Genomic DNA, 27,951 nt, shown 5'->3' on the forward strand with positions numbered 1-27,951 from the left:
ATGTTCTTCAGACACAACGCAATCCCCCAGGCTTCCTATTGTAGAACTGAAAGAAACCAGCAGTATCAATAGCCACAACAAAAATACAACAGGACACAGGACGACATTTCCTAAAAGTCAAAAGGCATCCTCAGGACTGGCACAACACTGTATTCTTCTCACCTTTGACATACTTCAGAGAAGATGGTGCGAGCAAGTGCATCTCCATGGGGCTGTTCATTGTCAAACGTCTGGAATGCTAATGTAAACACCTTACATTTTCTTCATGCTTTGCCTTTAAAGACTTTTACCAACAATAATAATAATGCTACTACTCATAGAGCTTTTGTAAGGATTAATTTGTTACGGTCATTAGAGTCCACTGCTCTTTACCACAGTCATGTAATAACATACTTGGTGTACTCTTCAAAACAAAAAAGAAGCCAGATGCAGTACATTAACATCTGTTTATGGGAATCCAGTGATTTCTTCTCTGCGTCATCTCTTCATGATGACATGCAGCCACATATGATAGTCCCTTAAATCTTCATGTCTGCTCTAACCCTTGCATGCACTCATGAAAAATAATTGTCATGATATCTGTAAAAATAACATTTCTTCTCTTTCACGGGGGCACTTGCAAGTATATTCTGATGTACCAAGCAGGACTGTTACTGACATCTCTGCGAACACTTCTTTTGCCTCAACATGGTTCAACCCATCCTTCCAACCTCTTCTAGAGGCCTATAGAAAGGTGGCAGCTCATCTGCCACCTTGTTTTCAAATAATTACAGAGAATGCAAGCTTTTGCCTGACAGGCCCATAAGGAAAGTTCGACACTGTTCAGATCCTGAAGAGTTACTTGGTACATGGCACTGGTGCATGGTCTCTAAATAAAAGTTCCCTGCCCTGGTCCCCATCACTGTCCCCATTACTGTCACATCAACATGCCTCACAGCTCTCAACACATTCCTCCTCCCTACCCTTTTCTGACATAAAGATAATTTCTCTTACTTCAGAGATGAAAATTGATGGCTTTTACCTGATGGTTAGTCCTTCACTTCAGTGACTGATAGCAGTGCCTCTTCTTTTCCATTCTCTTCATATTTTCCCAGCCCTTCCCTGACCTCCTCAGATCCCTCCCAGCTTCTGAGAATTGTAAGGTACAAAAAGACCACAGCCCAGTGTCATTCTTGTCTTCTCCGGAAAGGAAGTAAATCTCCTACCTCAGGCAGAGTTGTTAAGTGTTTAAATTTAGCTGGGATGAATCTGGGATTAGACCATCAGAGCAGGGAATAAAAACAAGGCATTTCAAGTATTAGGCAAGAGTCTTAACACCAACCCCTGCATTGCACTGGAGATCTCTGCCATTCAGCAGTCCAAGTGTGCAGCATTAAAAATGACACTGATAAAGGTAAGGACTGAGTTCAGAGCAAGCAGAGATCAGACCTCTAAAAAGGACAGTGTTTAGTGTACATCACCACTTCCACTATTTTTGTTGGGGGTTTTTTGTTGTTTGTTTGGTTGATTTTTGTCTGTTGTTGGTTGTTTGTTTTGTTTTGTTTTGTTTGGGGGGGGGGGGGGGGGGGGGTGGCAGAGAGCAATATTTATACTAAGCCTGATTTTGTCATTAAAGTGCTGGATCAACATCCAGCTCTCCACATACACATGCAGGAGGGTGCCACCACGCATCCCGTGGTCGTGACCAGGCACCTTTACAAGGTAACTTGACGCACCAGGCCAGGCTGCCATGGCATGCCAGAGTGCAAATGGACACTGTGTTTTGCTCCGTGACGGTGTTTAATTGAGTCTGTGAGCAGTCAGACAGGTTGACAGCCCCCCCACCCGTGAGTCACGGATGCTTGTGCTCAGATAGCTGTGCCTAATGGAGGCAATTGCATCACAGAGCAGCCAAGGCACACCCCTGGGTAAATGCTGCCTGATGGTTTGCTTAATTATAGTTAACATGCCTGGCTGTATGATCTCAGGAATCAGAGATGGAAAAGACCTGCTGCATAACCTAAACATTACCCTGGTGAAGTATGTCTCTTTTCCTGTCAGAGGCAGTGAGGCTTTCACTGCTTTCCTTCCGAGGAACAGTCCACATTTTTTACTGCACTCCTACTTCCTGGGAGTTTTGGCCATCTCTTGTTATTGCATTTCGTCATTTTCTGAGTCAACCCATTTCCATCCCTTAATGGCTCATTACAGCCTCCTATTCCCGCCTGCTTAGTACCTTACTGCACCTGCCCTTCGAAACAGGGAGTGGAGGTGGCCCACGGGAGGTCCCTGCTCCCCACAAGAAGTTTGGGCTGCTCATCTTCAAGGCCACTGCCCAGGCCAGGGGGCCTGACCCTGCCACCATGGACACTCTTGGGACACGGGGAGGCTTGAGGCCAGACTCAGCTTGCTTCCCTCCTCCGCCTGTCTGTGCTGCCCTTGTCCATCTATCTAAGGCACCTTCCACTTGTTTGCTGATTTCTTTCTGCTCTGCTTGCTGTGTGACAGCTATCCACAGAAGGAAAGGGATATGAAATATAAAAGGATTGCTATACCTTAGTTTGTTTCTTCTCTTTCTTCTTACTGATGCTTACATATTTTCGTGGTGGTTGCTCTGGGCTCCTGACATTTTTGCAGCATCACTGATGGAGTAAATCCCACTGAGACAGGACCTCATATGTATGGCACTAACCCCAAGTCACAGCCTCTTTTCCTGCTGTTATCTGTTGAGCTCTCATGTGAGATACATCACCACAGAAAGTACATCCAAAATTATCAGCCTGGTAAATGAGGAAACACCTCATGCATACAACAGAGAATTCAGATGTGCATTTCTCCATATCAGAGTCAACAGAGTCTGCTATTTATTTATTTTTAAAACCAGAGATGGGTGTTGTGCAGTTTTGACCTGCTGTCAGTCTGAGCAGCAATGAGCTAGATGCAAGTACGTACTGCAGCAAGGACACATTTCTGTAACTACAGAATACCAGAAATTACAGTGAGGCCACACCTGGAGTATTGTGTTCAGTTCTGGGCCCCTCAGTTCAGGAAAGACATTGAAGTGCTGGAGCGGGTCCAGAGAAGGGCAACACGACTGGTGAAGGGACTTGAACATAAGACCTATGGGGAGAGGCTGAGGGAGCTGGGGTTGTTTAGTCTGGAGAAGAGGAGGCTTAGAGGTGACCTCATCACTCTCTATAACTACCTGAAGGGAAGTTATAGCCAGGTGGGGATTGGTCTCTTCTCCCAGGCAGTTAGCAATAGGACAAGGGGGCATGGGCTTAAACTCTGCCAGGGGAAATTTAGGCTGGATATTAGAAAGAAATTCTTTACAGAGAGAGTGGTCAGGCATTGGAATGGCCTGCCCAGGGAGGTGGTGGACTCGCCGTCCCTGGAGGATTTTAAATTGAGATTGGACATGGCACTTAGTGCCATGATCTAGTAAACGGACTAGAGTTGGACCAAGGGTAGGACTCAATGATCTCTGAGGTCTTTTCCAACCCAGTCGATTCTGTGATTCTGTGATTCTGTGATTTATGTCCCGTTCTCCGCATTCAGCACTGGAGATAAACAACAGTGAAAAGAAAGGAATGGTTCTGAAGTTCAGAAAAAAGCCTCCTGTGTTCGGGTGACAGGTTCATACAGCGAGCTGAGGCTGCCAGCCAGCTCAGGAGCCGCACACATTTTCAGACTCATAGCTTAACTATGTTTCTCATTTCTACCAGCATTTTGGCAGAGTTTTTCAGGGGTTTCTCAGGAATCTGTTGTTTTTACAAGGAGATAAAAAAAAAAAAAAAAAAAGGAAAAAAGAAACCTTCTGTTCTCAAGCATGCAAACATGGACAAACGTTTTGTACAATACTGCAAAGATATCTCGGTGCTATGACTGAGGATCAACCACTTGCACTCTGATATGGTCTCCTGGAACTGATGCTGGGGAAACCTGCTCAAGTTACCCCATCACATTTGCTTATTACTAATAATTATTTTGTTGTTGTTGGCATACAGTATGCTGAGAGATGCCCCATTTCCCAGAGAAGGGTTCATGTTGCACACTGGCAGGACACAACGCTGGCTACCAAGCTGGAGGCAGCACCACAGCGCAGGGTCTGGGGGGTTCGGGAATGGTAAGGGATGTTAAATGCACCAAATGAGGGTGCGATTTTCTTGAAAAGTCCGGATTTCGGAAAGATAACTTTCAAAGTTATGAACCAGAGGAACCAATCTTTTCTCTCAAAGAGAGGCCTGGATCAGGAAAAAGAGAAGCAGACACAAGGAGGCCACAATATCCCAAACAACTCAGAGACATCCAAAGTAATGCTCTAAAAAAAAAGAAAACTTGGTGCCTAATTTAGACCAATGAGTCTCACTGCATTATTGCTAGTCTGCTACTCAAAACAAGCTCTTGGCTTCCTAAGGAAAAATAGCTATTTCGCTTTCAAGATTGTCATTCAGCATCTTTCCTGAATTTAAAAGAAAATGGAATTTTACAAATGAAACAAAGACATACTGGCATAAAAATTACTTGAGTATCTTCTATGTCACTATGATAGGACAGTTCCTTCTGAGGGACAAAAAGAGAGATAAGTGATACAAAAAAAACCAGATAATGTTTAAGAAGCCAGTAAGAAGTAAACTTCTGAGCATCTGCTCTAGCCTGGCACTTAAGCAATAGCAGCAGCAAAATAAAATATTAATGAAATGTGGTTCAATGATTTATATCAGAACTCATCAGAAAAGAGTTATTCATGCCTTCTTCTGCCCTTGAAAATTTTTCACCTGAAATAGCCAAAGTTTTTGCAATTGAAGAAATAAAAAATATTTTGAATCCGAATTACATGAGGAGAGGAGCACTATCACGCTTGTGCCTTGGGTAGGTTTTGGAGGAAAGCCGTGCTCCTCATGCTACAGTGTGTTTTCTTCTCCTTATGAAGAAGAGCAATTCCTCATGGCAGTCGTGTGCTCACAATGCATCACATGAACCAAAGATCTGCTGAAGATCATCTTTTCCAGGGAAATACAAGTCTCAGATACCCAAACAAAAATTCCCATGAATATTTGTGGCACCTTTACAGCCAAAATGTTTATACTTAGGTCAAATGCTTTACCCTTTGGACAGATGAATAAATAAATAGTGTTTCTGGATATAAGATGAATGTTCACTTTTTCTCTAAAAGAAAGTATTTCCACACAAATTACATACTTTTAAAAAGTAAACAAACTCCCAAACCAACAACCTTGAAAATGCATTTATCAAATAAGAACTATCTGTGTGAAAAGCACTCATCTGAGCAGCAGACTAGTTTCTTCCAAAATATAGCTCAAACTACATGAACCTGTGCTTGGAAGTGCTGCTCTGATTTAGAACATTATTTCTGGCCATCATGAAAGATGCAAAGAGAAATTTCCTCAGGGAGAGCCTCAGCAAACTTATGCAAGCTTCCTGTCATCCTCCTGAGTCCCCAGTTTACTGGGAGGTGCAGAAAGCAGCCTGTGCTTCTTTTCTGAAAAACACTTTAAAGCTCTGTTTTCCACTATTGAACTCTTAGGGATCACAGAATCACAGATCATGCTTATGTTTAACAACAATCCATTAATCTAGAAACCAAGAGGTATTGCAACTGCTACTCAACTACCCACTTCTGTGGTGATACACTTCACAGGGGTGTCTAAAATTTCCATGTAAAACTTTTTGTTTCCCCCAAACCCGTGGAATTCCCATCATGGGTTATCCACTGCCAGAGTCAGCCTAAACGGAAGCTGTAACTATCAAAATCCAGTTGAAACAAAAGATAAAAGGAAAAGGTTTTGTACTGATACTCTTTCCAGGATCCTCAAGAAAAATGAACTAAATTCATGGTCTTCTGGCACTTGCAGCAGCTCTATCCTGAAACCGTTATGCTTATGAAAGCCTTGCCAAAAATATTTTCAGGTTTTGACTGAGCAATCGACCTGAAACAAATGGTGGATTCTCCCAGACATTCACTCTGATGCTCTACCATTTCTACATGCTGAGAACACATACATTGTACTCTGACTTAGGGCTGCTGCCATGACATATGGAAATTCTTAACTTACCAAGCTCCAAAATAGATGGTCATGCTGCTGCAAAATTCCTTTAAATGACACATTTTAACACTTTTTTTTGTTTCTGAACAAAAAACAAAACACACAAAGCAAAAATAGGGCTATGAACTGGAGTCACTAAAATGCCAGGCGTAACACATCTGAAAGGGGAAAAGAAACAATCTGGAATCACAACACTGACCTTACCTAACTTGTTTTGAACCTTTGTAATGTCTAGTATTATCCAAGAATAAATCTGTAGCAAAATTATAAGCAGTGTAGTTTCTAGTTTCACTTTTAGATCTAATGTAGGATGTCAATTCCTTCAAAAACAAAATCTGTGTTGAAAAGTTGAGGTCAGTACAGCTAGAAGAATCGGGCAGCTGTTTTCCATCTAGGGGTTCAGCACAGTCGATGGGGCTGTCTTAGGTGAGTGGGGAGGGCAATGGGTGCCAGGGGAGCATCCCATGCCCCAGGGAAGGCGAGGACAGGAAAGAGCAGCGGGGCTGTCTGCTGCCTCCCTGCCCTCCCAAGAAGAACATCATCAGCACTCGACCAGTGACTTTGCAGCCTTGTCAGAGAGTTTATCCTCAAGAACTTTTTCCCTCCTCCCCACCAAGAGAAAGCTCTTCTCAATGTTTAACCTGAATTTTCTGGGATGAAATTGAAGTCTGTTAGTTTGTATCCTCTCTACTGATTCCAAGGAGGACAGACTAGCCCTGGTAGCTTTTACGCATCCCTTAAGGCTGCAGCCAGGTCCTGTACCACTACTCCTCTTAGACAACTGTAAACTTAATCATCCAGTCTCCCCTTCATCGACGACAGGCCTCAGAAACATGACTTCTTGTGCTGCTGCCCTCTGGACTCGCTCCAGTTTCTCCAGACCCTCTGGAAATGCGTCATCTGCCATAGTCCAGCTGAGGCACTATCCATGTGGAGCAGGACGGAAGGATTACTTCACATTTCTCGCAGGCTATATGCCTGTTTATACAAACCAGTGGGATGTTTGCTTTTTTTTGCGGCAATGCAATTCTACTGACTCACGGCAGCTTGTGACACCCTGTGACCTCCAGAACCCGCTGCTTGGATGCACCACCTACGCAGCCATCCCTCAGCCCATGGTCAGCTAGTCCTGCCTCCACCGACTGCTGCAATGGGCAACTCCTCAGCATAATCACACTTAATGAAAGAGTCTTGGGGTACCTCTGAAAGGGTGTTGAACTGCATTCATTAATTTAAATTTTTTAAAAAAAAAGAATAATTACCAGCAGATGGCAGCCCCCTGGCCCATGCCACCAAAGTGTCCATCTTCCCTGTCTGCTTTGTAGGGAGGAAGGAGAGCTGATCCAGAGATGGTTTTCTGGGTAGTTTGCTGCAGAGCACAAATGCAACCCCGGGAGAGGGAGCAGTGTAGACAGGGGCTCAACAGCTCTTGTCTCCCCTTTTCTGCTGTTCCCAGAGCAGACATTGGCCTCAGCATGCCTGCAGCAAAGCTGCACAAGCAGAAAGTCCATTTCTAGCATCACCACTTTTGCAAACAGGCTTTCCTCTGTAGCTGTCTCTGCTCATCTGGAAGCAATCTAAGGCCATGATGAAACACATGCCCTACACGCAGGGAGGTGGGAATTTAGCTTGGGGGTTCTTGCACACGCACGCACACACACACACACACATACACACCAGCCCTGGGAGCCAGTGCCCAGGGTCAGGCTCCCAGCTGACCCCAGGACCGCATTGTGAGGAGGGCAGCAGCACGGCCACCCCCGTGGACAGGGAGAGGGCTGGGGAGGAACAAGCCTCCTTTCTCCAAGCAGGATTGTTCAAACTGGCACCACACAGGATGGGACTTTCTGCCCTGCTTTGCTACATCCTTCATCAGTTCATGGGAGATGCCCATGCAGTAAATCTAGTTCAGTCATGTATTTATTTATCATACACTCCAGAAAGAGCCTAGGCTAGTGAATAAACATGTGGTGATCTAAGTGGTGCTGCTTTGTCAAAATGCCTTTATTGCTCTTTTTTCCTACTATCTGTGCAAAAAGGCGTGTTTATAAACAAATTGCAAGATCTATTTATACTATAGTTCGAGACATTTACATAGTTCTCTCTCAGAGACTTTTGGTGGAGGCGGTAAACTGGGCTGGAAGATGATCTGACAGGAAATAAAAGCTAAAATTGTTTTTCTAAAAACCAGCAGAAAACACTAACAGGCTGGGATGAGTAAGACCATGGAATCCAGACTGAGACACTGGATGCAGTGATCTGTACTACAAAAACCTCTGTCAACTGAAAGAGATTCACATTTATAGAGCAAAAACAGCAGCATATTTCAATCACACACAAACAGAAGTGGAGCAGAGCTATCAAAATCCCCAGTAGGATCTCATGTTCAGCAAGAGAAAATTTCATGGTGAGCAACAAAAAAATAATAAAATAAGAGCCAAGACTAATAAATGACTTGAATCCATAGACATATTTTTTGGATGACTGGTCAGGTAGGTCAGTACAATCTCCATACTTTGTTATAGAAGAAATCTTGATTAAGTCCATTCATACAGATCTTTATCACACATATGAACTTCAAGTTTTACCATCACTCTAAAAGCAAAGAGCAGATGCAACGTGGAAATCAGCCAAATGAAAGATGGAAACAAATATTCCTGCAGCACTACAGTTGTTAATGCCTCTGGAGCGGTACAACTACCTTGAAATAAAGAAAAATACAAATGCAGTAATTTTTTATTCTGGTAATATAAATGTCAGATAAACAGTTCCTAGCAAGTTCACGTGACAAAGACGATTGGGGAAGGGAAAGCCCATGGCACCTGGATGACCAGTATTAGACATAATGAGAAGGAAAAAAACCCCATAAAACATTAGCATACTGCAGCTCCCAAGCTGCCTGCGTATGCGATCCATTTACAGCTCCAAACTGCTTCAGCGGAGCCTCTGGAGGAAGCAGTGTTCAGCAGCCAGCCTTGCAACACCAGCTCCAGGAAACCATCAATCAGCCTGGGGAGAGTTACACTGAGATTTGCCCAGATGAGAGGTTATCAGCAAAAATAATGTTCCTGACAAAAAAAAAAAAACAAAAATGGATGCTCGGATACCTAATCAAATTGCACCCTTGTTGTGATCAACAAGGAAACTCAAAACCTTTTGCAAGCTGGACGTCCCTGACCTTCTTCTGAAGGTCCTGTGGAGACACAGCACTGCTGGTGCTAGTATTTCTGCGTGGCAAGATGACACATCAGTAAGAAATAAGCTAGCACTTACATAAACTAGGCAGTTTTGACTGAAAATGAAATGGCTAACCTCCAATTCCTAAACAAAGGCAGACAAATGGGGTCAGAATGAGAATCCTGCCCAGCACCCTGCTTCTGCCCCACAGGACACATCCAGGAAAGAGGAAGAGAACAGAACACCTGTGGAGAGATGTTTTCTTGCTACCTTTTCCCATCAACCATTGCTGAGGAACCTTGACCAAAGGTTGCATCCTGCTTGATAAAGAAAACTATGTGCTTGAACCATCAATTCAAAGTAGTGTGGGCACTGAAGGTAATACTACTCTCAGTGAGGGTCTACACATCTGGATACTGGGAAGCAAATAAAACAATAGGCAGCTGAGGTGGGAAATGAAAAGGTGTGAACCCTTCAGTCCACCTCAAACCCTGGGAGAGCTGTAAAACACATAGGTAATGGGGCTCCAGGCTCCTGCTCTCTGAAGTATCAGACAGGCAGGAATGCTGGCAGGAAAACAGGAGTTTTTGTTTTCTGGCATCAGCACAGTGTTTCAAAGGGTTTCAAAGTTGAATACAATGTCACATGACAAGGTTGATATTTTCTCCAGTCCTGAGTGTTACACTCACTGGGATTTCACCCATGTCAAGTCCCAGTGACAGACTGCAGGGATCATATCTAACTGATAGCAACTATTAAGATCTTGTGGGGTTTCTATCTAGAAACAGTTCCCGCCAAACTGGCTAGCTGCCATCTAAAAAAACTGTGATCAGAAAACCAGTCCACTGTGTTGATGGGGTGAAGGGTAAGATTTTCCCTTTGGCCACTGTTATATAGACTGACAATCTTGGGGACACTAAAACCATCCATGGAAACCTGTACTTCAGCAATTGTAACAAGAAAAAAAATGTGCATTTCAAATAAAATAAAAGTCTACATCAAATTTCTATGAATTTAGAACACTAAAAAAACAAAACAAAACGCAAACATAAAAACCCCATGAGCATGTACTATTGCCTGAGTACTTATAAAAGAGTTATTTCTCATATAGTCATATCCTTTGGGAATGCTGCCATAATGTGCAATGGGATTTTGTGTATATCCTTAGTACAGGTTTATTTACTAAACAAAGAGCCACCTATTAAGTTTTGATATGGAAAAATAAGTAAGTCCTCTAATGATGAAAGCTGCCTCCCACTTCCATATACTGAAAAATGAGTAATCAATTATTTATTTTTCACAGTAACAGTAGTAGCTTAATTTAGCCATCTAGCAGATCCCAGCAAACGATGAAGACATCCTACATTGCCTTTTTATATCTCTACAATCACATAAGAGCTAAGCATATTCTGAACATGATGGATAAAGACACTGAATGAGCAAATTTGTTGGAAGTCTGTCTTCAGAAGAGGAGTACAGGTGCTGCACATCTGGACGTGCACCTAGTGGTAGATATTTGAAAGTGCTCAGGAAAATAAAGGAAGAGAAGATCTTTAAAAGGTAGCGAAAATATTACTATAAAGGGTGTCAGCGAGGGGTAAGCAAGGAATCCTGCTGGCAAGGTGGAAAACACCCAAAAAATCCACACTAAGAAATGAAAAATCAACCAATTTATTTCACTGAAAGAAAGTTATAAGTTCTTGCTCTCCTGGGAAGAAGAAAGCTCAGTGTGTTGAAGTCTCAGAGTCACATTAGATATGTTTTTCTTATTTTTAACTCTCCTCCAGCCTTCTTACTGCTTGTGCTACGATGTATGATTTGACCTGCAAGGCCGCTGACCAGCCATTTTGGGCCAATTTCCTTATGAGATGATTTCAGATCAGCTGCAGATGGCTGGGGTTTTGTGCCAATGATGCTGAGTATTTGAAATTGTTTTATCATCCAGATGATTGTTTTCTTACTGTGGAAGGAAAAATCCCATCTACTCTGTTTCATCAGAAAACAGGAATGTCAGCAGCATTAGAATAGTTTTGTCAACATGGAGAAACTGTAAGTTTACATATCTATGAACATTTCAATATACTAAGGTGTTTCTAAGGCATTCATGGAGGGTGATCATTCTGCACAAACATTACTGTTAGCTGCCATATGTGAACCCAGAGAGATCATAAAATAATCTCTCTACTCCATTGTAATATCAGTTTGGTAAAATATCTATTTTTCTGACTGCTACATATTTAGTTTTAATGCTAAGAGATTACCCAGTTGATTCTTACACCACCCCCCGTAGCAAGCCTGGAACATACTCTTTCTTTTTCTCTTAAATCTGAGCTGCAGATTGTATATTTTATACAAGAAGCCTGTTCCCAGAAAAATGTTTTCCAAGTATACATTTTATTTAAAATGTTTTTATAGTGCTTGGAGTCATCTGTCTCCTGATCTGTTGCCTGTTTTCATTTTGTAGGGTTTCACTGAGCCCCACAGAGATGGCTCTTCCATACTTTTGGTAGGGATAGTCAGACTTTTGCCTTAATTTCTCTACACAAATCTATTCAGATCTACCAGGTTTGAGACTAAATTTTAATAGAAATACTAGGGGAACCATGTCCATCTCAGGCACACTATTTGACTGGACAACACAGAAAATCTCATACATTTTTTGTTTGGTGAGAAGGATATTTCTGCTCTAAGCACATTGTGCAGATCTGCCTTTAGCCAGAACGCTATTTCCTAAAATGAGTCATCCATGAAAACAGATAGGTTTAAATTACAGAAAAATGCTTTGCAAAGTAACTAGCGTTGCAAAACCAGAAATAGCTCAGGAGACCTGGAGAGACTCCAGTTCCACAGCATTCATCCATTCCCCCAGTCCCCAGCCATTCAGTCTTCCTGTCATCCTCCCTCCTTTTGGGAGATTGTTAGGGTTTGGTTAATGCAGGACTAAAAATCTGTCCAGAAATAGATGTGTTAACAGGGAGTAAGAAACAAGTCATGTTTTCTTCTTTTATTATTTCCAACAGGAGAGTCATGTTGTAGAGGCTTTACTGAGCTTTGTCTCACAGTCTCTACCATGACTTTTGTTACGAACACAGATTTGGGACAGCATATTTAAGTAGCAGATAACCACAGAGCATATCATCCAATGCACTGCCTTGCCTGTTCATGGAAAGAGTTGACTGCAGCCTATCACAGTGTTTCTGTCTGTGGTTTTGATGAGCTGAATCCAAAACCAACCATTTTCTGCTCCATCTGGGACTGTAAAAGTCAGAGCCTGTTCTGGAAGTACAGGCATTTTAGATCAAGAAGAAAACTCCTTCAGCAATTGCAGAAGAGCCTGGATTGTTCTGCAGCACATAAGGCTTAGGCTGTGCATTTTATAAAACCTTTCCTGCAGTGGAATACTACAACCTGGATTCATCTATTTCAAGCATGAATTTCTTTCTGCTTCCTGCTTGCAGAGATCTGCTTGAGGGAAAGGAGCTGAAGCAGAGCTAAATTTCCAACCCCTGCCTCGTCACCAGCTAATGCACCACCCGGCCCCAATGCTACATTGCAGCCTACGCATAATTATTTGGAGCAGCAGTTTTCATAAAACAGGGCAGCTCCACGACTTCAAAAATATTTGCAGGAAAAGCTCTGTGAGGTATGTACTTTGCAGAAATGTGAACCCTGAATCACAACACTTGTCATAAGTCAACATCAGCACACTCTGCTGATGGCCTGAAGATCATGCCAAGGAGAGCAGTATGCCATGTGTGTCCTGGACTACCTTTCCCTGAAAAGCTTCTGCTGGCCACCATTTCTCTAGTCCTCTCCTTGCAGACAGGTCCCAGACCAATAGTAACTAAAGCGAAGTGTACTCATAGGAAGGGAATGACAGAAAACATGGGGAAACTATTTGGATGACAATAAAAAGCAGGTTGGATGGTGACTTCCTGCCAAGAGGACTCCTGACTCCTCTCCTGACTTGCCAGGCCAGAAAGCAGCTCTGTGGTGTGGTGGGGGTGGGCAGGACTGTCTGGCATCTCACCCTCTGAGGCTTTTCTTGTCTTCATTTCCCAATAATGTTGAAGTAGGTCTTAGCTCAACAGCTTCTTCCTATGTTGGGCAGAAAGGTTCAGAGCAGAGATGAGCATCAGCCCTGAGGAGTCCTTTCTCATGGTCTATTACAAAGGATTGCTCCACTGCAGGTAAGCATGGAGGGGCACACAACACTTCCAAACTTCAGCTTTTACAGATGGAGTATCTATGCATCCTCCAGACACCTTCATAGGTGACTAACATTTCAAAATGCTGAGAGTATCTGGTCTTTGCATTAACTTTTTGGGAAAGGATGTAAATACTAACAATATGAAATAAACAGGTAGCTTTGGGTGGAGATTTTTGACCTCTTCAAGGTTAACCTGATTAATATTTTTCAAATATTTTAATCAATCAAGTACACATTAAAAAACTTTATTTTGTTCATCATCATTCAACTCAAAAACTACCACCAAAACTGCTGTATTCTGTTTCAACAGAATTAGAGAACATATGGAAAGGAAAATCTATAACCATTTTTGTGTCAAACGAAGTGCATTAACTGTTGGACATCTGTACTTGCATTTTTCTTCAAATGAATTTTGTTAACACCTAAACAAATTCATTGTTTGCATCTACCACCTCCTCTTCTCTCTCCCTTCCTCCTTCCCTCTCCCTCTTTCTAAAAGTCTGGACCAAACAATTGCCAGCTCAGTCACTGTCAGCTTTTCCATGTATTTGGCTGAACATATGTAATAGCTGAGGATGGGCCCCCAACTTTGAAATCGGACAGCCTGTATACTACCAATACTTGCAGTTTCCAATGGGAAACATCTTACTTCTGTTCTTCTTTCCCATTATTCTTTTTCCTTTCTTCTTTCAGTGCTCTCACTCTCATGGTTGAGGGAGGTATAAACAGAGTCTCACCACGCCACAAAATACATAGCAGTACTTTGGGAAGTTTGACAAACTGGAATACATGTTTAGATTTCCTGACTGAGAGACAATGCAGAAATAGGGTTCTGGCAACCTTCCTGGAGATGGGAGGCTATAGCTTTGCTCTGTGATATACAGTAGGGGTTACAGGCACTTTGAACATTTACAGAGCACCAGTTCAAGAAGAACAAATCATTTTTTAATCTTTGTGTTGTAATTAAATGCAACTTAGTGGAGTTTCTGCTTATGAGAAAGCTGACTGGAAAGAAATCACATTGCTGTGAACTAAAGAGAAATTATAACATGACACTGCACAGCATGTTAGTATGGCACAGTTCCACTAAAAGTACCTCTTAGATTTTGTTGCCTCTTCCTCCTCTGACTTCTTCAGAAAAGATGTGCCACTTTAACATTTTCTCCTCCATGTGGGGATTCATTTCCTGCACACATGGCATTTGGACCATTCACAAAATTTCACCAGGTCCACGGATCCTAGGGAAAACGGACTGGAATTTCCAGGTGATATTTGTGCATATCGCTATGAAAAAGATCTGATTTAACTTCAAGACCACAAGAACAACCTCCTTTGCAAATCAAATTTTAGTAGCAGCCACCTAAACATATTCGAAACTTTCCTGGCTTTATTGTAGTCTTTTGTCCCCAGCTTGTGTGCTGTCAGTGCTGGCGGTGTGCTGTCTTTAAGCATCCACAGCTTCCCCACCCACAGCTCCTTCTGACCTCCTTCTCCTACATCACCGAACTGCCTCCTCTTGCCCTTCAGTGCCCATGAAGCCCTGGTCAGGCAGACCCCACCATCCCCAGATCTCCTCTGGGTCTACTCCTTGCATTCCCCCGTGTTTCTGTCTGCAAGGGAACTGAGACAGAGGCAGGTGGAAATTATGCCAAGGCATGTCAGATTCTTCCCATTTTTTAAAACTAGATTTTTCATTTCAAAATTTAGATCATTGCTTGTTCATGAGGCAAGTTTGTACTTAACAAGATCATTATTTATAATACATTTTAACTCCAGTGATCAGTTTTTGTCTTCATCACATTGCAGTTTTATAATTGTGATTCAACAGACCCAGATTTTTAAAACCAGGAAGCTAATGTTTTCTGAAAGGCTGAACAACTAGTACAAGAGGTCAAGCGCACTGAAACCGATCTCTCAAACTCAAAGAAGCTCTCGTGCAAAAGCAATTTTGTCTTTTTTCTTTTTAAGTAAATAAAAGAAAATAAAAGAAAAAGAGCAGACTGCAGAGTCTTAAATGAAGCTGGGAAAACACTTCATAAATATACTTTTGTCTCATAGCAGTTATCAGTAGTTTGTATAGAAATCTCAATGCACAAAGCACACTCCTGCCCTAAGGCACTCGTCTCTCCCTTGCTCTGTGTGCATCACTTAGAGTCTAGAGCAGATGACTCGCCCTTGAAATGTTAGTATAATAACAATGATAATCATATCAAAATATCACAGTCGATCTTTTTTTGGCTCAAAGCCAGAAAATAAAAAAGAACAAAAAAAAAAAAAAAAACCAACAAAGAAAAAAAAAAAACACAACAATAAAAACACACCACAACAAAAAACACCCACCATGAACTGCTTAGAGAATACAGTAGGGTTCTTTTCCCTTGCATGTGCAATCATATGTGTTTCACCTAGCAGATATAACAAATGAAAATCATTGGTAATGGATAATATCTTTAAAAAACAGACCTGTTTCAAACACCTCTCAGCTTAATAAAAGACAGCTTCAAAACAAAACTCAACTGCACTGTGGTGGTGCTATGGTTTTTTATTATTTAAAAGCAATCTCTCTCGGCACAGGAAACCTTCAAGGGAATAATAAGGCAATTCAAACGGATGTAAGAAGACAGCTAGGACAGATAGAACAAGAGACAGCTTATTGCATTATTCTGAAATGATCTGTTCAAATATGCATGTTTTAACCTACATCCCAGGCATTTTCAAGTGATCTGGCTGTATTCTACTAGATTGTATTACCTGTACAAATCTAGGTAGACAAACATTTTAATTCATAAAATCACAGCATTGATCAAGATCATGAAGGATATGCAAACAAAATTCATGGAGAAAAATCAAGCTCTTCCCAAAGAACAACAGAAAAAGAGAAGACCTTTAGGCAAAAGGGTTTAGGAAGCAGTAAATACATCTGAAAGAGGCAAGGTTATCTGGGATTTATAAATTTTCCCAAATATTTATGCCAGGTGCTAAAAAGCAGCATTGCCCTTGCTTAAAACTATTTGGACAAGCAGGCTTACAGCTTTCCTCTCTGTGTAAACAGTATAGCAGCATTCTAAACAGATTAATAGTGGTATCTGTTCAAGTCAAATATTTATGTAAGTTAGATGAGTGGAAAAGGTAGTCTAAGGAGAATATTTTAACCGCAGATTCTGAAAGGTACTGAAGTATCCTGCTTGCATGCAAACATCCCACCTTGAGCAAATCACGTTGTTTAAAACAAAAAGGTTTCGTGACCTAATCCATTATTTCCGGTGACCTAAGAAAGATTTTCTCTCCCTTTCAGAGCTGTCAGAGATATTTACACTTGTGCTAACCATCACAGCAGAGAGGTACCAGTACATAAGCAAAACCAGAGTTCAATGGCCATGTGCTACACTGGGAAGGGGTCACAGACTCTCTCTGGTCTCCCTGTGGTTTTATTCTACAATTATGAATTAATAATGCTCAAATTGTCTCATCTGCAGCCGGGTGGAAGGGAAAGCAGGAGAATAGAGATGGGTGACTACATTGCTGTGTCATGTCACAGTGCAGCAGAGACCCTGGACCAGCCAGAGCTGCCACCCTGGGACAGGATGCTCATGCCAAGCTGCTCCCATGGGAAGGAACTGCTGCTGTTATTTGCACACCGAGTGCCTCAGCCTCCTGTCAGTCTGTGACAGAGGACAGTATGGAATAGCTCTTCTAGTCCATAAATTCAATTGGAGAAACTCAAATTTTATAGTGGTGTTCTGGGTCAGGCAAAGTTGGCAGATGTTAAATGAGGTCAAATTTAAGAAGACTGAAAAAGCTGAGGTGGCATTTGCCTCTCTCTCATACCCATGATCCGTGGGTTTGAAGAAAACTTTAAGCATCCCTTGCACATGAATCAACATCCCTTATCCATTTCTGTCCTAATTTTTTGAATTTTTCATTTCAAGTAAGAATTCATTTCAAACAATAAACAGCTATGGAGTTAGAGCAGCACATCACAGAGGGTGAACTATTTTATAGCTTAAATCTGATGGGTCATATTTCACAATGTTTTCAACATCTGCAGATTTCTCTTGTTTTGTGGAAGACAGAAGTGAAGGTCTTGCAGAACAGGCAGCAGAGAAGAGCAGCCAAGATATTTTGGTGGCACAGCTGTTCTGCCTCAAGAGCTGGAGGGAAAGCCATCTCTGAGAGCAAGCAGAGCAAGGAAGCTTTACACAGCTACATGTATTGCCCTCATTTTGTTAAACCGGGCATTTATCTTCTCCTGTTCTGGAAGCCCAGCATCAGTGGTTAATTGATCTGGATCACAAACAGGCCAGTGGGAGCACTGAACGCAAAAGGAAAACCTCCTTCATATAAAGCTGGGTGTCTAAATACCAGCACCTATGGGCTCTTGGGACGTTACAAACCCAGGAAACCCGTCGCCTCCAGGAATCTCCTGTTTGCATACCACAGAGGGTTGTGGTACAGCCCTGGACACGGTTGTTTTGGGGACCCTGAGTGGGGACTGAGAGGGCAGGAGGTGCAGAGGCATCATTGGCAGTGGGGAAGGGGTGTGCTTGGAGGCAGGCATCTCCAGCAAAAGTAAGCAGCAGGCTTGTGAATTCGGTGGCTGGCATTTTTTCTGATTGGCACAACAAGGGAAGCTTGTGCTGGCCATACACTCTGCAGGAGGTGATGCACCTGGTGTGCAGCTCTACCAGGCCAACATCTCCTCTTCAGCCTCAGTGTGTGGTCTGAATTCGTCTCCATGTTGAACTGGAGCTCCAAACCATGACAGCACAGACCTATCACTAAAGGGGAGAAATGGAAGAGAAATCCTCTGTGTGCAAATGCTGTAAACAAACAAATAAAAAACCTTCTGCAAAGGAGCAGCAGTTTGTCAGGACAGAGTAGTTTTTTCCCAATATCGTCTAGGACTCCACTGCATAAGGCAAACATTAACCTGGTTTTCCAGCTGTTTTTCAGCATTCCCAGCTGAGCTTTCTTGCAGGAAATGTGCACCTTGGAGCACAGCCATCTGCATCAGCTCTAATCTCAATGGCCTTCCTGCCTTGCTGGGGCTGGGGGTAGGAGCTGTGGTGCTGGGCACAGGTACTGTCCTGTCCCAGCCTCAGAAAGGCAAAAAGTCAAAAAAAAAAAAAATACAGAACAACCCAAAATATATGACTGCAATCCACTGCTGCTCACATGAAATCCAGAAAAGCTTTGTTTCAGTCTGCACAAAGTCCTCCCACCTGAGCCTCAGCCTCCAAGAAAAGCTCAGGTTAAAAAACAAAACAAAAAAGGCAAAAATTAAGTTTTGCATGATTACAGACTGGGGATATAAATTCTGATCTTAAATCTGAGGGATAAATGCTTTTGGATGAAATAGGCCACCTTCAGAGGTTTCAGTGCTGAATTTCAGTTATCCAAGTAAGAGGTGGTGCTCTAAGCAGCTATACACGATTCCTAGAAATGTCATTGCCAAAGAAAAATTACTGCTGATGAGTGGGACTAGCTTAGAGTCTACTCTAGGAGAACAGGAGATGGAAATGGTGTTTTCTCTTAGATTTAGATGTCTGGGTTTTAGGGGAGTCTCCTCACCAAGCAATACTTCCACTGAGTTCATTTTGCAAGTGACGAGACCATCAGTCAGAGGATGACTGATGGCAGTCACAGCCCCAGCTCTCACACCACAAACATTGGCTTTCAGAGGTTTGTATTCACAATGGGTCTTTCAGCCACATGTCTCCAAAATGTTGGGTTAGCATTTTGGGAACGTTTCCAGAGCAAAGGCCAGCATCTTCGTCTTGAATGGTGATGCCGCTTCTCCTTCTTCCAGGACTTACTGGACTGGTGATTCAGCTCCTTCCTCAGACAAACTGAATCATACAAAATCTGGTCTGACTCACGAGAGGAAATTTCACATTCTTGCACACAGGAAAGACTCCCACATTTTTAAATGACTAACCAAAGATACAGCAATTTCTGAAAGAGGCTGAAAAGACAGCTCTGTATCAGATCTACTGTAGACACACCACATACTTCTATTTTGTACCAATGGATTAGTACAAGCCTCTCAAACACCTTATTGTCTGTTCTACTGTATTGTCACAGACATTTAACTTGCAGAGTGCTGAGGGAAAGCAATTTTCTGTCTCAACTAAAAATAAGAATAATAGCTCAATTGCACACAGGAAGTATGAAACTATCTGCAAAACAGGAAGGAGAGGATGCTTTTTGCATGAACACCACATCTAGATGCATTTTATTTTCTAGTCCAAGTAGATTCCTTCCCAGATGAGCATCTTTTTTGCATCACTGCTTATGTAGGTGGAATATATTACATATTTATCAGTAGTTTGTAGACTTTATGTAATTAACAATAAAAAGTTTATAATACTCTGATCTTTTAGATATAGCTTGTTAATAGAAATCACTGCAAAGAAAAATAAAGTAACTTGAAATCTAGTTATGTATTCTGAAAACTTTTTTTTTTCTTAACATCTTGTTGTTGTACATTAATAACATACCATAAGGGGGGAAAAAGTACATACTTTGGGGGTGGTAGTGGGGAGAGTCTAAACCAAGAATTTTGAGACTGAAACAATTTTAAGAGAAGTTACAGGAAACCCAGTTAAATGGATGCAAAAAGTTTTCCAATGAGCCAAGTCAAATTCAATGTAATCCAATCTAAGGAACACCATAGGAACACTCAGAGCCTTGCTATGATTATCTGTGTCTATGCCTCCACACACTGTCCAATTTTCATCACAGTGTGACTTAGCAGGATGTTCATAAATAGATCCCTAACCTTTCACTTCAGACACGTTAAAGCTGAATGAAGTATCCTATTGTAGTGCCATATCATATGTTCTAGATAACAGGGTGAGGTATTGATTGAATAGCAACTGCAATTATTCATTAACTCAGAAACACCTGAATAGTTCTTGCCCTCCAGAAAACTGTATGTTACAGCTGAGCTGACAATGGACTTTGTCCAGTCACTAAAGTGATGGGGTTTTTTACACTCTATAGAGATGGGATTCTCTCATTCCCTCTCTCTCTCCCCTTCTTCTCACAATTTAATGGCAATTAATATGCAGATACACTAAAGAACTTCATTCTTGAATGCACCAACTTGTGATTTAATGCATGAGAGCTCCTGAACTAGCCTGCTGCCACATCAATAGAGGGATAAACCTCCAGATTTAGGCTGTCTTTCCCCCAGTGCCCTCTGAATTCAGAGACTGGTAGAAACCAAACCTTGTTGAGCTCTCATGGTTAATCACAGTTACACTTAGGAGTCTAACACACCTCTGTCCCCTCTGAGGACAGAAATAAACAACTGCACTGAAAACAGGGTTTTTAATTTCTCTACCCTTCCCCTGATTTCTCATCTTTTTGATAGATGTGTTCTTTGGCTTCTTCTTGCTCACAAGAGGAAAACAGAGGACACATTAGTTCAACGTACCTAGATGAAAAGGCTGAAATTCGAGCCAAGAAATCAAAATATTTCCAAGGCTAACTGCTGAAACCTTCTATGTGCTGACTGAACCTACATGTTTGTGTACCTTTACAAATTATTCTGCAGAATGGACTCTTTATTTTTTATTTTCTGCCACCCCAGGCAGTCCCAGTGAAACAGCAGGCCTCCACGGCTTGTGTTTGCACCAGCTGAGCTCTCAGGAGCAGTTTCTCCTTCTTTATCACCTCTCAGGCTCCTGGTACGGGATGTCAAAGGATCCCTTTTGCTGGGAATGGTCACCCCAGGGCAGGGCTTCAAGCCTGGTGCAGGTCTTCAAGGCTAGACTGCCATACTACAAGGTGCAAAGCAAAATGCAACCAGACCTGTGGCTTTGCAGAGGCCAGTGCAATGAGCAGAGAGCTGTGGCGATTTTCCTTTGAGAATCTGAACTGCTGGAGGCCAAATGAGAAAGCCTGGACCAGTCACAGACTAAATTAGATTTGGAAGAAAAACTGCTCATTGGACCAGGTATCTATTGTCCAGCCCAGAAACCACAGGTGTGCATTGCAATGGCCTATCCAACAACTGATGGTGGGGAATATAAACTTGTAGCTCGCTGCAGGTGAAAGGAGTTGCCTCAAGGAGCTGCTTGAGTACCCAGCAGCAGCAAGGCACCTGGAGGGGCCATGTACATGTCATGAAGGGCCTTGCCAGCATCACTGACTACAGAACCCAGGCTGAAAAAGTCATTAAAATATCTGTGTTAAACTCACAGGCCTTCCCGCCCACCCCCGACTAAGTGGGCAATTGTTCACGGTATAGAAAGAGGCATGCAAAAATGCTTCCTTTTCATCACATGCATTATAAACATCAGTCCTTCTACGGCACTAAGAAAAGCTGTCTCACTCTTGTCCCTTCAATCTCCCATTTTTCACCCAGCAGACAGTGGCGAGCTGTGGTGACTTGCTGTCCTAACCAAGGACAAACCTCACACACTCATCACAAGCAGTTTGAGTCTTGCAAACAGATGGTGAAAGAAACAGTCTATATGAATTAAAAATTTAGCTAACAGTTTACAAGAAAAATTCCCAACAGAATCAATTTCTGGACAGTTTCTGAACAGTTCAGAATAGCTGCTGATTTGTTGGGCTTTTCAAAAGCAGAGACTTCCACGGCATTTGTTATTTTCTGATTTATTCCACGATATAGCTGTGATGCTTTGGCTGGAAGATTTCCTTGGCCTGAACAAGAGCTGAATTTGAATTTCAAATATTGCAGTCCGCACAGTTGAGACTTCCCTTTCAGGAAGCACTGTAGTCTTTTAAACTTCAAATTCCCCATTTTAGAAGGCTTGGCAAAACACAAGGATCCATAACTGTGCATTCAAAATATTGAAAGTGCGAGTGGATGCCAGCAATCCCGTCCCTCGCAGGCAGGAAAGTCACATTTGCACAAAATCCTTCCCTGATTAGGGACTCCTGATCCAGAAATGTATCATAAGGCTTACAGGTGTTGCTTCTATTGCAGACAGTGGAATTAAGACCCAAAAAAACCCGACTCCCAGCCTGGTACAGCAAAATAGCGGTAGAGGAGAGAGCATAAAATCTATGTAATTTTTCTGGTTTTCATTGCTTGGGTATCCAAAGCTGGGCAGCAACCAGTGTGGAAGTGGCAGGAGGGTGACCAGAGAAGCCTGGCTCACCTGGGACCTCCTCACTGCAGAGGCTACCAGCTGCTTGCCAGCCCACCGGCAGCTGCTGGGCAGCCAGTTCTCCCAGCACAAGCCAACTGGGCCAAAATACAGCCTGGTCCCTTCTCTGCAAGTCCGCTGTCTCCTGCAGACAAGTAGGTAGTCTCCTGAACTCATCACAGCTCAGTGTGATACCCAAATCACCCCAAATTTTGGAGCCTTAAGTATATGGCTCAGTGTGAAACATCTCAAGAGATATAGCTGAACAATTTCAGGAAAATGGGGTTTAGCTGCTATTCTTCCTCGCGTACTGCATGCTTATCTTGATGTTCTTTTACAGTTCCCTCAGTGTACAATGAATCAGGAAGAATAAGCACAAATGTACCTGAGGTGGTAGCCTGCTGATAATTCCACTCTACCACTCAGTGGTACAAACTAATGCTGTCTGTGACAAAATCAAAACAACCATCTTCCACCACACACAGTCTGCCGTAGCTGTATTTTTATTTTCTCTAGTGACAGCATAATAAGTTTGTCAAAAATTATGTGCATGTCATGTGCACACATATAGAAACATACACATACATATAAATTTCCAGTACTGTACTCAACTGTAAATGGAAACAAGTCAACTTGACAATTAGCCAATATAAAGAGAGCTAAAGAAATTTTAGCCCGCACACCTATCCCTGCTTCCCCTGCCAAGATGTGGTTTAGCCATCATTTTTTCCTATTAAAAAGAAGTGTAAATGTTTCCTCTGTTCCTGTGTTAAGACATGTAGAAATAGGAAAAGTTACTAACACAGTGACTGTCTGGACAAAACTTTATAACATCTATACCCCAAGGGCAATATTTTGGTATTACTGCAGTTGACAGTGCTCAGAAATCTGCAGAGCCAGGATTTCCCCCACAGCAATTCAAATGCTCAAAGTAAATAAAATACAGAAAATGAGAAAGAAAGAAAGAAAGACTGTAACATGTGATCTCTTGCAGTCATTAGCTTCAAGTACTGGCTGCCTCTACCACAATACCTCTAAAGACTCATGTAATTCCTCATTTTTAGAAATTTCAGTCTTAGGAGAGGCGGCTCTCAATCTGAAAAAAAGAATTTTAAATCTTGCTGCAGTGAAGCTGCAGAGGGGTTCAAGTGACTTGGTGAAACTTAGGAGCAAAGAGACACTCAGCACTGTAGCTGAGAGCAGAGCAGCCTGATCCCATTGCAATCCCTTCTCAGTCACTGAAGCCTCGATCCTTTCACAATTCAAACCACTATTCAAGTTAGGACCATCTTTCAGAGTAACCTACTGTTTGCAGCATTAATTCCCTGAAAAACAAAAATAGGTGAAATAAAAGGTAAAAAATAAAAAAGGAGCCAAGCCCAGAGAGCAGGATTGTACCTTTAAGTGCTTAGACAGCTCTAAGTGTTTTCTTCCTGCTCAGGAGGCTTGTTGGCAGCCTCAGTCGACCTGCAGCCTGCTATGTCTTTAATCGTGGGCTTCTGGCCACAGCTCATTTGGGAGCTGCTTGTACATTCCTGGTTAATCTTAGCCTTCTCCATTAGCATTAGGGGAGACGTGCTGTCTGACATGGCAGTAGAAGTGCCCCAGCCCATGGGACTGGCCTTCGGCGTCGGGGATGGGCGGAAAATGTTACTGCAATTGTGACAGGCTTCAGCTCACGCAGAGAGATGTGCAGTTCTTGCATCAATGCACAGGATCTAGGTGCCACCAGGCCAAGGACCAGTGCTCTGCTTCACACTGCCAACAGGGTGAGGGATGCCTCGCTGCTGACTCCCTGCTCTGTGATACTGTTTGAGAATGAGGGCCAAGAAAAGAGCTGTGCTGCATTTTTTTGGGCTGCTCTCTTCCCGCAGCCGCCCAGGAGAGAGGTGTGCACAGGCACACAATGCTCGCAAACATTCCCGAACAGATCACGCAACCCAAAGAGCTGCCAGCCACTCTTCTCTCGCCCCAAGCAAAAAGCTGGGCAGACTCTGGCCCCAAATCACATGTGGCAAAGTCAGAAAGGACTTAAACATTTGAAATCTTGAATAAATGGCAAAAGCAAATGACACTTCAAGATAAAGGTTCAGGTTGTCTCTGGTTACTTTAAGAAGATGCCGATGTCTTCAGAGGCTGATTTTCCCTCTGGACGTCATAACTTGAGACGTGGCCCACATTGTGGGCAGAAAATGAATAAACTGTTTCCCAGGACAATCACAGCAGGAGCAGGTTCTTTCTAGCACACTAATTACAGGGAATGGTGAGGATGAACAAAGCACACTCTAAAACTCCATGTAGATGCATTAAAGATGACATCTCCACTCAGAGGCTCCCCTAGAGCATCCCGTCGAACTCTACTAGTCATGTCACTTCATATTATTTGACATAATGCCATACGCTGCTGATAAAACCAGACAGATGTACACAACAATAATGTAACTGTGCCTTCAGAAAATGGCAGAATTAGTCCCCTGTGACATTGTGACCAAGTAAATTAAAGTGAGCAGGGAAAAAATATGTTTCACACGTATTTTTTTGCTACCCAGTATTAAATTATTCAGTTATATACTATCTGAGTCTTTTTGCAAGCAGCTGGCACTATAAAACAGGGACAGTCCTATGAAGGGAATATAAACTGACCTTTTGTATGTGTAAACGAAGAGCAGCCACAAAATACATCCTGTTGACAGAACAATATAAAAATCACTGGAGGGATGCGGTAGATTAGGTGTGCTGCAGTACAGTACTAGTTACTTCATTACATTTTTCTGGAAAAATTATGCTTGCCACCACTTCAAATTAGAAGGCACCTTCCTTTCAACTTAATGTGGTGCTTCTGATCCAAGCCTCTAGCCTCCAGGATTTTAGGTCCTGAGCTGTGAGTCAGCAGAGCTATTGCATTGTTTGACTGATTCAAGTCTCCCTCATTGAGTCTTTGTCAAAGGGAGGGCAAGTGCCATTACTCCTCTCCTCAGCTATTACTGCACCTTCAAGGAGCTGAAGCTTTCCATCTCTCCTGGTTTGCTTCATCACAATCTCTCATTTGTACAAACAGGATCAGACAAAAGGTCCACCTCCCCAGAAATTCTGGGGTCTAACAGCAGTCCATGGCCCCTGCAGTGCTCTCAGGGGAATCACTGATCCAGCTCCTCCTGCCCACCATACTTTCTCAGTTATCCTTGATTAATACGTAGTTTGTTACAATCACATAGTATAAATATTTTTGGCATGAAATGGAACCATTATTGACACTAAATCATCCTATAAAAGCACTTATGGTAGATTTCACAGATACTGGATTGCATGAAAACGCTTTACACTGTCAAGCACTGTTTTGGGAAATATAAACGCCTTAAGTTCTTTGTGTATATAGAGGACAGGCTGCATGATTAGCCTGACCTGCCTTTAACATTTCCCAATCCTATTGCAGTTGCCCATTTTCACCTTTAAGACAGTAACAGCAAAAAAGAGTGACAGGACCGAGGGAAACAGAGCCTGAAATCTGCAGTTTTTAAAAGTTTGGGACTAAAAATTTCAGTCACTTCTGAGAACAAACTCTAATGGACAAGCATTTTCTATCCCACATTAAAGAACCCACTATGCACTAGCAAGGTTTTATTGGAAAGACTCTCAGGCCTTCTTGCTCTGAGGGAGGGACTGGGATTTGGGTGCAGCAGCACAGGAACATGGGACCTGTAGCACACAAGCCACACCTGCAAAGGTGGGAAGCCTGGGAGGGAAGATAGCAAACGGATGGTGAAGGAAACAGGAGAAGGCAGAAGCAGCAGGAATCAGTGGGTAGAGAGGAGAAATACCCGCGTACAAATGCACTGCTTACCAGAGCATCTCCTCGTCCCAAGGCCAGGATGGAGCCCGGCTCACCTGAGGCTCTCCATCCCTCTGCTGCAGGAGCTGGTGACAGGTGGCCTCTCCTGCCACTCTCACCCAGGTCCCTGTGGACAGCAGCAATTAGTGATGGTCAGTAACTAAGTTATTTAAAGTGCCAGAGACCTGTGTAATAGCTTCTACAGCCTCAGGCGCAGCGCAGGTGGCAAGTAAATGCCACTACTACACTGTGTTACAAAACCTTCGGGGATAAAACTATTCTTTTAAAGGTAAACTGGGAAGTTATACATGGGAACAAATGAAAAACAGAACTTCAAGACCAGTACATACAAGACTAAGTTTGACAAAGCCAGGTAAGGCCTGAAATGAAGTTGTCTCTACAAGCCAAAAGCAGTTCTTTTTATGTCTGTTTGTCGGGTTATCATCTTGCAATTATCAATACATGAGTACATAGAGTTTTTCCATACAATCCCTTACCGTAGTCAGTGCAAGGGAAAGAGAACCCGTAGAAACACAGTAGACTTAAATACAGAATAAAACTCTTCGCATAGTCCAGATTCTGCTGAAAATAATTAACTTTGGAAGATAAGGCTGGGGACTGCAGGTGAAAAAAATTTAGTTTTACATGCAATACAGCAGAATACCAGCCAGCAAATCAGCTTTTACCATCTATTTCTACCTAGATAATACTAGATTAGCTGAACTGGATGACTCTTCAGTGGTGAGCTACTGTGTATTGCTTTCTTTTTACCTACATGATCTAAGTTGCTTCGAGCTGCTTGTTTGCTGAGTTGCATGAACATTCATAGAGCAGAACCCTGTGCCAGAAGACCCCTACTCCACAAATTTTTTCACTTTTGCCCTCATTTGGCTAACTTCCCCTGAGCAAGACCATCATAATGCTCATTTATTTCAATGAAAGTATCACTTTGGTAACTTTTGTGAAACACCCTCATGACAGACATCAGAGTAAGCCAGGAAAAAAAAAAAACTAATAGATTTATCTTCTAAGCACATCTTAAAAATCATTCTGTAAAAAAAGACACAAGGCCAAGTACTGAATGAGAAGCTGTAATTTTACTTGAGAAAAAAACACCCACTCTGAACAAGGAGTGGGAGAGACTTTTGCATTCATGTGGTTAAATGCTACTATTTAAACACACTCACAGTAGAGATGAATTAAGAGTGCACTGCAGTTTGACTCATGGTATTTCTTGAGTGTTTGATTTTACAAGCTTCATGACATTCTTGTAATATTTCTCCTGGGTAAGAATTTGATGTAAATATCACACCTTTTAAAACAAAACAAAACAACAGCAAGAAAAAGTAAATTCTTTGCTGTTAGGGGATGATGCCCCATCACTTGCTGAACATCTGGTTTTGAAAAAACACCCAGTAGAGTTTTGAAGTTGTTGTCTGAACTAGTTCAATGATTTTCCTGTTTTAGCACTGTTTAACACGTTGCTTTTTCTCTTTGAAGATACTTTCTCAAAGTGCCAGGCTACCTTACCTGCCTGGACCTGCAACTTAGTCCCTGCAGCCA

At 42.4% G+C, this 27,951-nt stretch overlaps 1 protein-coding gene and 1 long non-coding RNA gene across 6 annotated transcripts in view; both read right to left on the reverse strand.

Annotated features, from left to right (window-relative positions):
• Nucleotides 1-26,548, reverse strand: part of LNX1 (ligand of numb-protein X 1) — a 157,400-nt gene extending 130,852 nt beyond the window's left edge. The window contains exons 1-2 of one of the 5 annotated variants that reach the window (XM_065060900.1): nucleotides 26,401-26,486; nucleotides 25,203-25,242 (exon numbers count right to left, since the gene is read on the reverse strand). The gene's annotated coding sequence lies outside the window, so the exon portion shown is untranslated. Of the gene's footprint in view, nucleotides 1-25,202; nucleotides 25,243-26,400 lie in introns of all 5 variants that reach the window. The other 4 variants (XM_021285931.2, XM_065060907.1, XM_065060903.1 and 1 more) reach the window with 4 other exon arrangements.
• On the reverse strand, nucleotides 12,214-14,740 carry LOC135579347 (uncharacterized). Its single transcript, XR_010472202.1, has 2 exons — nucleotides 14,531-14,740; nucleotides 12,214-13,322 (listed from the first exon to the last, which is right to left on the reverse strand). It is a non-coding gene; the product is annotated as an uncharacterized LOC135579347 (long non-coding RNA).
• Nucleotides 26,549-27,951: the final 1,403 nt, after the last annotated feature.

Source organism: Columba livia, chromosome 4, assembly GCF_036013475.1.
Source record: "Columba livia isolate bColLiv1 breed racing homer chromosome 4, bColLiv1.pat.W.v2, whole genome shotgun sequence".
In the NCBI taxonomy this organism is placed as follows: domain Eukaryota; kingdom Metazoa; phylum Chordata; class Aves; order Columbiformes; family Columbidae; genus Columba; species Columba livia.